This window comes from Python bivittatus, unplaced genomic scaffold (assembly GCF_059951505.1).
Source record: "Python bivittatus isolate LINGU-HERP-01145 unplaced genomic scaffold, Pbiv_v1 ctg000080_np1212, whole genome shotgun sequence".
NCBI classification, from domain to species: Eukaryota; Metazoa; Chordata; class Lepidosauria; order Squamata; family Pythonidae; genus Python; species Python bivittatus.
In genome coordinates, this window is record NW_028277035.1 from 48,624,721 (window position 1) to 48,638,881 (window position 14,161).

Here is a 14,161-nt window from a genome sequence, read left to right on the forward strand (position 1 = left end):
TCATCAAAACATGTTTCCTTCTGATATAGTAGAAGAAATAAGTTGCTATAACACATTAGACAGTTTTGTTGGTTGTAATTATTACTAGTGATACAACATTTGTATTTATGTATTGGTTTAAAAAATTAAAACAGTTACAGTAAACCCTTGATTTAACCAACCTTGACTTAGCCAATAAAGTGGACAATTTTTCCATTCAGACTTCAGTCCCATTTCAGAGTCAAGTTCTGGTTAAATAGAATGCTTGTCCATCAAACAGAAGTTTAATTGCAAATGACTTCATTGAAATCATATTTTTTCAAATGATATAAACTGATGCAAATTCAGATTTAGCAGACATTTTGACTTAATGGGCATCCCTTCCCTTTAAACAGTCCATTAATTTGAGATTTATTCTAATATGTATGAGCAACATAATTAACGGTTCTTATATTATATATTAGGCTCCTGTTTTCCTTTTAATGCAGTCCCTTAAAACTTTATTAACAGGTCAGTTTAATAAAGGTATACATCTGGGACTCCAAGACAGCAGCCAGTTCCAAATGCATCTGTCATACAGTAGGATCACACAACAGACTACAAGCAGAAAACCTTGGGAGATGATGGTAATGGTAATAGTTTCAGTGTCCAGCATAGGTTGGAGTCCAAATATTTCTGTGTTTGTGGGGGAACTGTCTTATTTTATGGGACCAGAGTTCAGTTGCATCAAGCATGGATTCCACATGGATTTAAATTCCATAAAAAGCAACTAAAAAAACCGAAGAAAAATTCATGAATAATCTTGTCCAAGTAGGTATGATAAATATGATTAATAGGGTAGGCTTAGCCAGACAGTGTCCTATGCAGTGAGACAAGCTGCCCTAATGGAGCCTGTTCTGCCCTGAAATGCCTGTATGTATGCATGTTACTCAGACCCTAATATATATTATTAATATATTATATATATTATAGAGATGCACAGCCTATATTGCCACATGGAAAACAATGGCTGTGACCAATCCACATCATAGCCACTTAAATCCTAAAATCCTCTGGTGCTTGTCTAAGTCTGGGTGCAGCCTCTCCGTAGGAGATCCCAGGGCACCCTGTTTGTACCAACTGTCCAGGGTCCTTCCATTACTGAAATGTGATCAACAACTGTTTATATCAGCTAAGGTACTATATCTTTTTACCTTCTCATTACATTTCTTTACATTGATTTTGGACTGTAAAAAAAACATGAGTTAATGCTATCTGACTAGTAAAATACCAGATATTCTCACAAGACTAGAATAGAGATTACTTATTTAGTTGGGCCAGATCGATCCTTGGAAATTAGGTATCCAAATACAAGAGTTTATTACTGAAGTCAGACCAGTAGCTTGCGATATGTACAGTATGCAGGACATAAGTGAGAGAGCTTTACTATTTTCTGGAGCTCTCTTTTGAGGCTCCTTTCCCCCAGTCTCATTTAGGCGGTAGCTAATTAGCTGGGTTTTTTAAATATTCACACCAGCTCTCAGTGAAAGGATGATCAGTTACATTGGAAAGGGTTTGTGTGAATTTAATTATAAGCTCTGCAATTGCAATTTAATTACAAGCTCAGTGCAGTTTCCAATCACAGTTTTCATTTCAAAGTGGACATTTTTGAGATTTAGATTATTACACATTAGCGTTATGATCACTGCAGTTAATTATGAACAGGAAAAAAGGAACATTATCTTTGTATACTTTCTAGGCGTGTCACAAGTGCCAGCTAGAAGTAAAAATCCAAACTATGGCATCTGTAAGTACAAATGGAGTATTTATAAACTGAGTCATCAATACTGTTTGAGATTACAGCTGAAACCTTAATAGAGCCAAAGAAAAATCCACCTCTTTGGGGAAAAGAATTGATGCTGTTATTATTTTCAGAGTAGATTCCTAATTGATTCTGAAACACCCCACCTTCTGTTGGCTAGTTAAAGAATGTAAGCATTTGTGTTCATCAGGCAGAATGAAATGGCTATGTGAGATCTTGTAATTGATTTTAGTTTAATTCCATATTTGTTTAAATACCTGATGCCTGGAAAAATATGATTTAGGAATTACCTGCAGTATTATTATGCTATATGTACAGTACAGTAAGGATGTCCCAGGGTGCCAGGTATAGTCTCATAGCCTGATTATTTACTTATTACCTTTTTCAGTTTGCAGTCTTCTTTTTCAGAATGGAAAAGATCTGGCCTAATTTGGGATTGTTTCTTTATTTCCTTATTTGTTCCTTTTTGTGATACATTGCCTGATTAATTCAAAACCTAGGAAAGAATAAAGCTTGCACATTCTTTTAAGAATGTGTTACACTTCTGGTCAATAGTTCAAACAAGTGTCATTAGAAAGAAATGTTATCACCCACCTTCTGAGAAGTTCAGAATAACATTGCCAGGAGAGCTAAAGATAATTCTTAAACAGTCCGTTCAGGATTTCAAAACACAGTGTCACCACCTACTGGTTAAAGCATAAAAGAAAGAGGATTGCAACTTGTGATATTGTAAGTGGAGCTTTTTAGTGTAGTATGTGTGTGTGTGTGTGTGTGTATCTATCTATCTTTCTATCTATCTATCTATATATTTATTTATTTATCAATCATCAATTGATCTTTTGTTCCTTATGAATTTTGGCAGTTAATTTTTTGTTAAGTTGATACAATGAATTTTTGAATATGTGATTTCAAGTTACAGTTGCTAATTTACAAGTAAACAGCTTAAGCATTGTTGGTAAGCAAATAATCTCCTTTCCCTTTTTTAGAAATGTTTTTAAATTGATGTTTATGTATTTATATATATTTATGGTTTTAATGTTCTGTGTGAGTTGCCCAGAGTTCCCCCATTGGGGGGAGATGGGCGGGGGAGAAATTTAATAAATAAATAAAATTGGTCTGTAGTTGTCTCTGTCTTCTTATTAAAAATGTTCTATTGGTTGTTACCCATTCTTCAATGTTTCCAATCTGTAATATTTTTATATAAATTTTATTGCTTTTTGATTAATAACAAAAAAAAACCAAGACACAAAAATAATAATACACTATCAAGAAGAAAAAACATTAAAAAGTGCTATTACAAAAAAGTGACAAAATATAGCAAAAGAAATAAAAATTTAGCATAGTATACCATTCTAACAGTAAATAGTTACAAATCTATATATATTTATCTAATGCAAGTAATGTTCAGGTGCATACATATTTCCAATATATATGCATTTTGTATAAATGAGTCCCATATTTCATTATACTTGTCCATGCAAAGTCTATAGGCAATCCGCTCATAAGTGGCAAGTACAATCAGGTCTTCAATCCATGAATAAATGAGGCCATACACTTATCTTTCCAAGGCTGCAGTGTCAGTCTTTTGGCCATAGTAAGGGCACAGAGAATCCATTTACTTTTTTTTTTTTTTTTTGTCCACACTCAGTCGTTACCGACTCTACGGTGACTGCATTGGACGAGTCCTTGCAGTTTTCAAGGCAATTGTTTTTCGGAAGTGGTTTGCCAGAGCCTCCTTCCTAGAGCAGAGCCCAGCTGGCAGGCACAGGAGGCGGGGTTTCCGTTGCTTCGCGCCCTTTTCGGGCGCACACGGTTTTTCGCGCTTACCGGCAACTGCTCCCAATTCCTTTTTGCAAGGCGCCGCCAGCATTTTTCCTCCCACCGGAGTGAGAGTCCCCATTTATCTACTCACGTGAGTTTTTGACCTGTTGGGTTGACAGGAACTGGGGAGGAAACAGGAGCTCACCCTGTTTAACACGAAGGCTGGACTCGAACCGCTGAAGCGTCGACCATTTCTGGCCGGCAACTTTCAGCGTCATTAAGCCGCTGCGCCACCGCGTCCCCCTCCATTTACATTGCCCACGTCAAATTCCATGTACTACATACAGTATATAGTTTAAAAGAATATTATCCTCTGAAAATTTTAGCTTTTGTTGCACAATCATATTTATATAGTCTACTACTTTCTCCTAAAATTTAGTAAGTATGGGACATTGTAAAAACATATGCTTTAAAGAGGCATTGTCCTTATTACATTGCCAACAAAATGCTGCTTTTGACAATCCTTTTCTATACAAATGTCGTGGAGCCCAGTAAATTCTAAATATTATTTTTTGTTGTCTAAGTCGTAGTTTAAGGTCCATTGACACTCTTGCTATAGAAGTTAAGACACTCTCCCACTGTGTAGGGAATATAGAAACCTCTAATTCTTTATTCCACTCATCCCTTAACATCTGCATATCAAATTGATTTATTGATAACAAATATCTATAGAAGCTAACAGTAGTTTTTTTAGTTCTAAAGGATTTAACAAGTTGTTCTAGTATCAGGTGTCTTGGAAGTCGAAAATGCTGCTGGTCCAAACAATGTTGTTATTGAACGTTGTACTGTAGCTGTAGATATTGCCATTGTGATACATCTGATAGATTATATTTATCTCTTAACACAGCATATATTAAAATTCATTTTCATCATTTATCAGTTGGTCCAGAGTCAATACCCCTGCTTCCATCCAACTTTTCCATATCACCATCTTTTCCCCAATTTTTAATGTTGGGCTTCCCCATAGAGTCAATTTAGCATGGGGAAAGGATTAAAAATTTTTTATTGCATTCCATAGCAGTCTGTAATATTTCATTCAACCAGGTAGCCAGTCTTTCATGGAAAGACATCAGGTTTTAAGCAAAATCCATGTACTTCATCATTTCCTGGTGTGCTGTACTTCTTAACATCTTTTGTTTGCTTTTCAATCATTTTTGATGTTATGACCACATCATCTATTTTTACTGAGCCAATGCTCTTCTCAATCTCCATTATACATACTGATCTTTATTATTGGTTATCCTAGATAACACTCCAATGTTTTAATGTTTTATCTTTATCAGGGCTAGGTCTGTGTTTGTAGTATGTTCCAGCAATGTTTTATAAAACAAATGCTTTAAAAAAGCTGCTGATTTTGTCAATTTGATTTATTCTACTTTCCTATCCTTCAATTTTTTTTTTTTTTAAATAACCATGACTCAAGTTTTTTAAAATTCTTCTGAATCTTTTTAAATTGTTTTAGGTTATATCATTTGGGTAAACTTTTTCAATGTTCCTTCCTACAGATTCTTCAGATTGATAATATCCACTTGTACATTATTGATCTTTCTTTCCAATCCAATTTTCCATTTTGATGACTTTTTGTTGCTTTTGTTTTACAGCACTGTATCCCAACTCTTCAACCCTGATTGCTCATTGGAAGGATCGATAATGAAGCTCAAGCTCAGATATTTTGGTCACCTAATGCGAAGAGAGATCTCTTTGGAGAAGACCCTGATGCTGGGAAAGATTGAAGGCAAAAGGAGAAGAGGACGGCAGAGGATGAGATGGTTAGATAGCATCACTGAAGCAATGAGCATGAAACTGAGCAAACTCAGGGAGGCAGTGAAGGACAGGAAGGCCTGGCGCAATATGGTTCATGGGGTCACGAAGAGTCGGACACGACTTAACGACTAAACAACAACAACAATCCCAACTCTAAAGTCATCTTTGCTATTGTGTATAAATTGATTCATTTCAGCCAACGTATTTGTTTCAATATTTTTTACCACTAAATTTGTGTCTTTCAGAATTTTTGATAGTTTTTTTTTTCCTACTCAACTTTTTCAGTGGTGGAAGCTTTTCTCTATAGTTTAAGTTTTTCATATGTTCTATCATTTCTCCTTTCAGTTCCATCTTTCTAGCAAAGAGCTGATGTTCAACATTCCTTTCCTCAGTATTTTCATGTGTTTCATCATCATTAACTGTCTCAGAAGTTAATGAATTTAATGTTGGGCTTCAAAAATGTCATTTGTTAAATTATCTTTAGTTTCATTTGTGTTGTTGTTTTCAATGTTATTCAATATTACCAGCTAGATTTTCTAATTCTTGCAATTTGGTATCTGTAAAAGCTTTCGTTCTAAGGATAAATCTTCAATTATTGAGTCTTGGTATTTGTATTTCAAAATGTTTAACATTCTCTTTTGAAATTTCCTACTATTAGGGTTTAATTCATAATTACTTGATTTTCTTGAATTGACTTTTTCTTTGGTTCTGCTGGGTCTTCTAGTAGCTTTACAGCTGGCTGCCTTGGTTGCCTCGCAGGACCAGCTCAGCCCATTAGCCCATATATTAGCTGAGGCCTAGAGCCATAGCACCAGGTCTTGTTGTCTGATGACTGATGTGGTATGGAGTTTTGTGTACATGTGTTCACCATTGAGAATGGGATTGAATAGCCACTCCATCAAGACCTGTCTGGTGTGGTTGAATCTGCCGGTAACTAGTCTACCACCAGTATAGCTCCTGCTTTCCTTGAGGCACACAGGCCCCATCACCATGGCAAGGTCCATGAGGGGGCTGTTGTTCAATAGTATTCAGCAGAATGGAGTGAATTTTGTAGCCAAGGTAAAGCTTGGCAAGGAAATGAAAAGCATGAAGTTTTCAAGTTATCATGATCATTATTATCAATCTATTACTTGTCTGGGATAGAATATATGAAAAATGCAGATTTTGGGAATTATATTTGCCAAATTTCAGGGGTGCTCTTAAGAAATGATGGGGCATTTTTGTGAATACAGAAGGAGATGACTGTTGGGTTGAAGAAGGATAAGTAATCAGTTTGAAATATATATGTTATATGGTACAGTGTTAATAATAGATATTATCCCCAGTCTACAAAACAGACTGCAAAAATAGATGAACTAGCTTTGTGAATAAATAAAATAATCACCACTCAACAATGCAAAATGCAAGATTAGTGACAATGAGGCACAACTATCTTAAGAAAATTATGATTTCCCCATTTTCCATGATTCTATGATTGGAGTGATCAATGTTGGCTTGATCATAAGGATACTCTAATTTGAGGGTAGACCTGTCCATCATCAAAATCCAAAACTTTTTGCAAACAAAGGCATTTTTGTTACAGTACAATCTTTTGTAGCTCCCTGAAGCTCTAGAGAAACTTTAAGAAGAGAGCTTCACTGAAGCCCAGAATAGCCTGGTTCAGACTTGTATGTTCAAAGCAGGAATTTCAGTCTGAATTATCCTGCTCTGGTTTGGGACCCAAGATTTGGATAACCATAAAGCACATTGCTAGCATTAGGAAAGTTGAAGGAAAATACAGTATATTCTAAATACTTATGAATGATATACTTGGCACAAATTGGTAAGTAAATTTCATTAATATTTACACTGCTTAAATATGCAGTAAAAATACTTGACGTATAAATCTGCATATGGACAGGACGGCTTCCCTCTTCTTTTTCCCCAATATACTTTTATTCATAATTTGGATTTTATTTATCATTATTTATTTATTTATCATAATTTGCATATTTATTGATCTTGCATTTGCATTTGCAAGATCAATAAATATATGCTAAGCATAGATTGTTAACAGGGTTTGAAATTATTCTGTCCATCTAGCAACATGGTGTTACATTATTTGCTCCCCCCTTTAAATTATACTCCCAGTTTAGCTCAGGTTTGGGCTTACTTAATATTATGGCCAAGCCAAGTGGTCAAAAACATTCCATTCCCTTTTTCATTATAAGGTATAGTCCTATGCACTACAAGAGGAGTCTGGCAGCCACATCTAGTAGAGGAAAGGTCTCCAGTTTGAAGAAAAGTGGGGTGCAACAGTTCCTTCCATAAGATTCTGCATTCTGCAATTCTAGTGGCAACAGAGAATAAAAATGACATTTAAAAGGCTCCAAAGATTACCTTTCCAAAGTAATCATTGATTGGTGGGTAATTGGTAAAACAATGGCAGATGTTGCAAAAAGGATCTCTCCATATGCTACCTGAGCCATGAACTCATCCTAGGCATATACTGAATTCTGACCTCTCCCCATCTACTTCTCTTATCTCTGGAGAAGATACAAGCTCTCCCTTCAATGAACTGGATTGTTGGGATGAAGGAAAAATCTCTTCCCTGGCCAGTACCTTTTAAAGCACAACGTTATCAATCTTCTCCCAACTCAACCTTGTTATTAGCAAATTAAATTTGCTTAGATTTGTGTTGGATTATTTTCCCCTCACATTTCTGGATACTATACAAGGGGGGAAAGAAGGGGAGAAGTGAATTACTTTCAAGCCTTTACACAAACAGTGAAGGGTTTTAATATGATGAAAACAATAGCTAACTGAAGGCAGTTATCTGTAGAGCTACGCACACATAGCAACCATATGCTCTTACGTATGTCCAGTGGCTTCAGTGATGGGGGCAAATGCCCATGAAACAGGCAGGATGCAGCTTGCGGAGAGGCTGGGAGCCAAGCACACACCAGGAGAGAAGCAGTGGCAGAGAGGTGAGGAAGAGGCATGAAGAGAGTCTGGGTGGAGGCTGGTTGAATGGTGCCGGAGCCAAGCACATACCAGGAGAGCACTTGGTTGGAGAAGCAGCAGCAGGATGGCAAGGAAGAAGCACAAGGAGAAACCAGGCCCAGCAGAAACAGGAGCAGAGTCTGGAAAGGAGGAACATGCATGTGTACAACAAGTTTACCAGTAGCCAAAGAGGAGTCATAAAGCTGGGTCAAACAGAAAAAAGCCCCAAAATCTCAGCAGTGCCAAGGAAAAAGCCACAAACTTGGTCAGGAACACCCTGAGGAGTCAAGAAAGCAAAGAAACACAGGACACAAAGCAGAGGCTGAAATTGGATTAAATCCCCTCCCCACTGACCATGCATAGCTGGAGTTTCTCTCATGCAGCTGGTGCCAATGAGCAGGTAGCTGACTGGCTTGTGAAGTCAGTGGCTTGCTGCTGCTTCACAAAGTGCTGGCTCTGTTAGGATACAGGGCCTCAGGCCATGGCTGGGGGTGTCCCCTCCACCTCTTGGCACCCCCATTGGCTGGGGAGGCTTCAGTGCTGGCCAAGGAGGAGCCTGGAGAGGCTTCGGTGTTAAGGGAGGAGTGGCCTGTGTTACCAAGTGCTCATGCTTGGCTTATAGTTTTGGTCTGCTCATGCAGCCTGTTGGGGCACGCTGGGGCATACAGATTCTGCAGTCTCTCCTTGCTTTCTACCTGGTGATCCAGATAGGCATGATCTACATCACACAGAACGCACAGCCGAGGTCAACAATGAGGAAAGAATTAGAAACACTTGCAAATCATTTTCAGCTAGCACTAAAGCAATCAAGGTTCTACTGAATACATAGAGACCTGCTGAATGTAAAGTCACAATAAAGCGTTACTGATTTAAAGTATGCAATTTCTCGCACACTCGTTCTCTCTCACACCTCCACTCACCCAACTCACCCTCAACTAAGCTAGCCAAGTACTAGCTAGAGGAATGGAAGATGCCACATCTGGACTCAGAACAAATCAAAGTGCTCCAAGACCCTTCTTATCTCTAAAAATCCTTGTTTCATTGATTTAATTCAGCAGCTGTCAGTGTGATTAAGATTTCCTTGTGCTCTGCACCCAGTTTCTCTTTGTTTGTCGTCTCATGGTATTTCTTTTGCATGTTCTTTGGCTCTTAATTACTTAGTCCATTTTTATCTATTTTCTGAAGGTATCCTTTTAATAAGCTTTCTGGCTTTGTCCTCATTTGGTTCATTTTTAAGTTATGGCCACAGTTGTCAGTCCCAGCCCAGACTCACAACTGCCAGCTATGAATCAGCTGGCTCTGCAGCGTCTGGCAGGCCTGATCAGCCCACGCCTTGGAGCCTGGTCTTTGGGCCATGACGTCCATGATAACGAAACAAACAGGATGTTCTTGTCTTGAATACTGTGTCAGATTTGCACCTGATGCAAGCTGTCTGAGAATGAATTGGTCTGTTAGCATTGAAAATGAAGTTGTTAGTTTCTTGAATGCTGAAAAAGCACTCTTCACAATGCTGAGTATATCACCGAGACTTTAAAAAATTTTAGATTTATAATTCTTATCTTGGGAACTTAGACTCATTCATGTCTGCACACAACAGATGATTCTGACATGATTTTTTAAAATATATCTTGAATATATCTTGAATGTACAGTGGTACCTTGAGTTACGAACGCCTCTGCTTACGAATTTTTCGTGTTACGACCAGCTCCAGCCCCAAAAATTTACCTTGTGTTGCGAGCCACCTCGAGTTACGAACCGGATCCGCGGCCATTTTCCCTCCCGTGACACGTGATCCGCAGCCATTTTCCGCCCCTGACATGTGGTCTGCGGCCATTTTTCCGCCCCTGACATGTGGTCCGCGGCCATTTTTCCGCCCCTGACACGTGGTCCGGGGCCATTTTCCGCCCCTGACTCTCCCTCCAAGCAATAGCCGCCTCCCTGTCCTCCATGCCAGAATGGATTAACGGTAATTACATTGAACCTTATGGGAAAATTTGCCTCGTGTTGCGACCAATTCAAGTTGCAACCAGAGTCACGGAATGGATTAAATTCGTAACTCGAGGTACCACTGTATTTAGAAAGGTTAATTTTTGCTCAGATGTGGATATATTGTCAGGTTTGGTCAAGCACTATGAGTCCTTCCATATTTTGTCTTACAATAACCCAAGTACCATTCTAATAAGATTGGAAGATTTTTACATAAAGAAACATCTCAACAATGGAATGACATTATTGCAATTGTTAAAAGAGTTTGTATGTATAAATCAACACTTGCAGATTGTCTTAGTATGACTGAGAATTATTTTATAGCAGAATGTGTATTTGTCTTTAAGGAGGAGAACTGCTAGACAGAGATGGTGGAGGCTTTTTTCCCCTTTTATTATGTACAGGTATATTTACAAGAATTATTTTAAAAAACAACACAGTGTCCAAACTTGCCAGTTCATAATTTTCTCTACTGCTCTCCCGGAGCTATTTGCTAGCAACCACCCACTCTGTAGCATAACTATCAAGACCCCCCTTTCTCCTCCTCCCTCCCCCTCAACATTTCACGAAGAGATTGAAATAAGAAAGGAACTGTATGCTGGGCTTTGACCATAATAAAGATTTGATGGTGATGATGATGATGCCTTTCATCATGCTTTTTGGGATCTCATCGGCCAGGCTTCTGCATAGACGTTGTGTGATGCACCTCCCTCTGGGTCTTCTGCCCAGACCTGCCCAATCTGCAACTTCCCCAAAGGGTCCAGGTGTCCATCTGCAGACAATCATGTCGCTCTGTCCCCTTCTGCCTTGGGTTTGGGATGAAGCATATCCCTCTCTCTGGGTCTTGTCTACTGTTCCCCCAGGGAAGCTGCCCACCAACTTCACCTTCCCTCTGGGGCCAGGAACTGGTAACTGTGCACTCCAATGGCCCAGCACACACAGAGCAATGTCTCTCTCCAGCCACCAACTTCCTGCACAGACTCTCCAAAGGTGCTTTCTGCCTTGATGCCTCAAAGCAGCACAGGCTCAAACGTGGCAATCTCTCTCTCATTTACAGCTCAAATCATCAGCATGTCCCCCAGCCACTGAGGGTGTGGGATCCCCCTTCAAGGCTTTAGACCTCAACACCTATATCCTAGGTTTGACCAATCAAAATGCTACCTCCATCTGCCCCAAAATAGTTCTGGTTAGTAGCTGGGGCAGCTTATTTGCCCTCATGACAACACAGTTGCACTTCAAGGCCATATCTCAGCCTGTTCTCCACCCCCCCTTTTTTTGGAGGGGGGCTCTTTTTCTCTGCTGATTCACACCAGCTCAGCAGCAGCCAGCCTGGCCACAAAACCCTTATGCCACACAGATATACAGTGGGGCAAAAAAGTATTTAGTCAGCCACCAATTGTGCAAGTTCTCCCACTTAAAAAGATGAGAGAGGCCTGTAATTTTCATCATAGGTATACCTCAACTATGAGAGACAAAATGGGGGGAAAAATCCAGAAAATCACATTGTCTGATTTTTAAAGAATTTATTTGCAAATCATGGTGGAAAATAAGTATTTGGTCAATGTCAAAAGTTCATCTCAATACTTTGTTATATATCCTTTGTTGGCAATGACAGAAGTCAAATGTTTTCTGTAAGTCTTCACAAGGTTTTCACACACTGTTGCTGGTATTTTGGCCCATTCCTCCATGCAGATCTCCTCTAGAGCAGTGATGTTTTGGGGCTGTCGCTGGGCAACACGGACTTTCAACTCCCTCCAAAGGTTTTCCATGGGGTTGAGATCTGGAGACTGGCTAGGCCACTCCAGGACCTTGAATGCTTCTTACGAAGCCACTCCTTCATTGCCCGGGCGGTGTGTTTGGGATCATTGTCATGCTGAAAGACCCAGCCACGTTTCATCTTCAGTGCCCTCGCTGATGGAAGGTGGTGTTCACTCAAAATCTCACGATACATGGCCCCATTCATTCTTTCCTTTACACGGATCAGTCGTCCTGGTCCCTTTGCAGAAAAACAGCCCCAAAGCATGATGTTTCCACCCCCATGCTTCACAGTAGGTATGGTTTCTTTGGATGCAACTCAGCATTCTCTCTCCTCCAAACACGACAAGTTGAGCTTAGACCAAAACATTCTACTTTGGTTTCATCTGACCATATGACATTCTCCCAATCCTCTTCTGGATCATCCAAATGCTCTCTAGCAAACTTCAGACAGGCCCGGAGATGCACTGGCTTAAGCAGGGGGACACGTCTGGCACTGCAGGATTTGAGTCCCTGGCGGCATAGTGTGTTACTGATGGTAGCCTTTGTTACTTTGGTCCCAGCTCTCTGCAGGTCATTCACTAGGTCCCCCCGTGTGGTTCTGGGATTTTTGCTCACTGTTCTTGTGATCATTTTGACCCCACAGAGTGAGATCTTGCGTGGAGCCCCAGATTGAGGGAGATTATCAGTGGTCTTGTATGTCTTCCATTTTCTAATTATTGCTCCCACAGTTGATTTCTTCACACCAAGCTGCTTGCCTATTGCAGATTCAGTCTTCCCAGCCTGGTGCAGGTCTACAATTTTGTTTCTGGTGTCCTTCGACAGCTCTTTGGTCTTGGCCATAGTGGAGTTTGGAGTGTGACTGTTTGAGGTTGTGGACAGGTGTCTTTTATACTGATAACAAGGTCAAACAGGTGCCATTACCACAGGTAATGAGTGGAGGACAGAGGAGCCTCTTAAAGACATAGTTACAGGTCTGTGAGAGTCAGACATCTTGCTTGTTTGTAGGTGACCAAATACTTATTTTCTACCATGATTTGCAAATAAATTCTTTAAAAATCAGACAATGTGATTTTCTGGATTTCCCCCCCCCATTTTGTCTCTCATAGTTGAGGTATACCTATGATGAAAATTACAGGCCTCTCTCATCTTTTTAAGTGGGAGAACTTGCACAATTGGTGGCTGACTAAATACTTTTTTGCCCCACTGTAAGTGGCCTAGAAACATTAAAAAAAAGCAGAAGGCCAATAGATACAAGTTTGATAAATAAAACAATAAAAAGCCCTTCAGGCCACCACTATCATAAAAAATTAAATCTGGGTTCAGTGCTAGGTACCATAATTAGGTAGCCCTGTTCTTTCATTAATATCAACTCCCATCTTTGAACTCTGTCCTATAGATGGGATGAAGTTCTGCTTCTTTGTAGAAGCAACATCACTTGCCAGGAACAAATCAAAGCATCCTGCTGTTAAATGTGATTCAAGCCTTGTCTAGCAAGTGACTGCTAGACCTCTCCAACAAGCATCTTGCTTTTCACATGCCTGTGTTAAGGAATAATGAAACTGTTTTACTCCATATTTGATCTTCCAGTTGGGCAAGCAAAGATCTGCACGTTTTGCAATAACTCATCTGCCTAGAAGTTCTCCCTGTGCAATCTACAGAATAAAAAATTAACTTTCTCAGTGACAGTGATTTGGTATGGCACCAACCCAGAGCATTTCAATAGGCTGTACACTACACAAACTTGGAAGACTGGTGTAGATTTTCACAGCTAGAGAAGTCTTGGATTCAAGATTACATTCAAAAGTAGCCATTCTCTGGCAGCTATCTCCCTATAGGTAGATAAAATCTGTAGGATTATGGAAAGCTTGAAGATTTCAGAAAATCAAAGGTAGTATAAATTTTCATTTGCAATATCACCATTATGGACAGAAGTAGAAAAGTTACATTTTGGATATAAATACACAGAATTGCCTTCATGCCTACTTCATGCAAGGTTTGTTTTTTAAAACATACTGATGTTTGATGTTAATTACTTTGATTACTTTCAATGTGCTGTTCCAACACTACTTA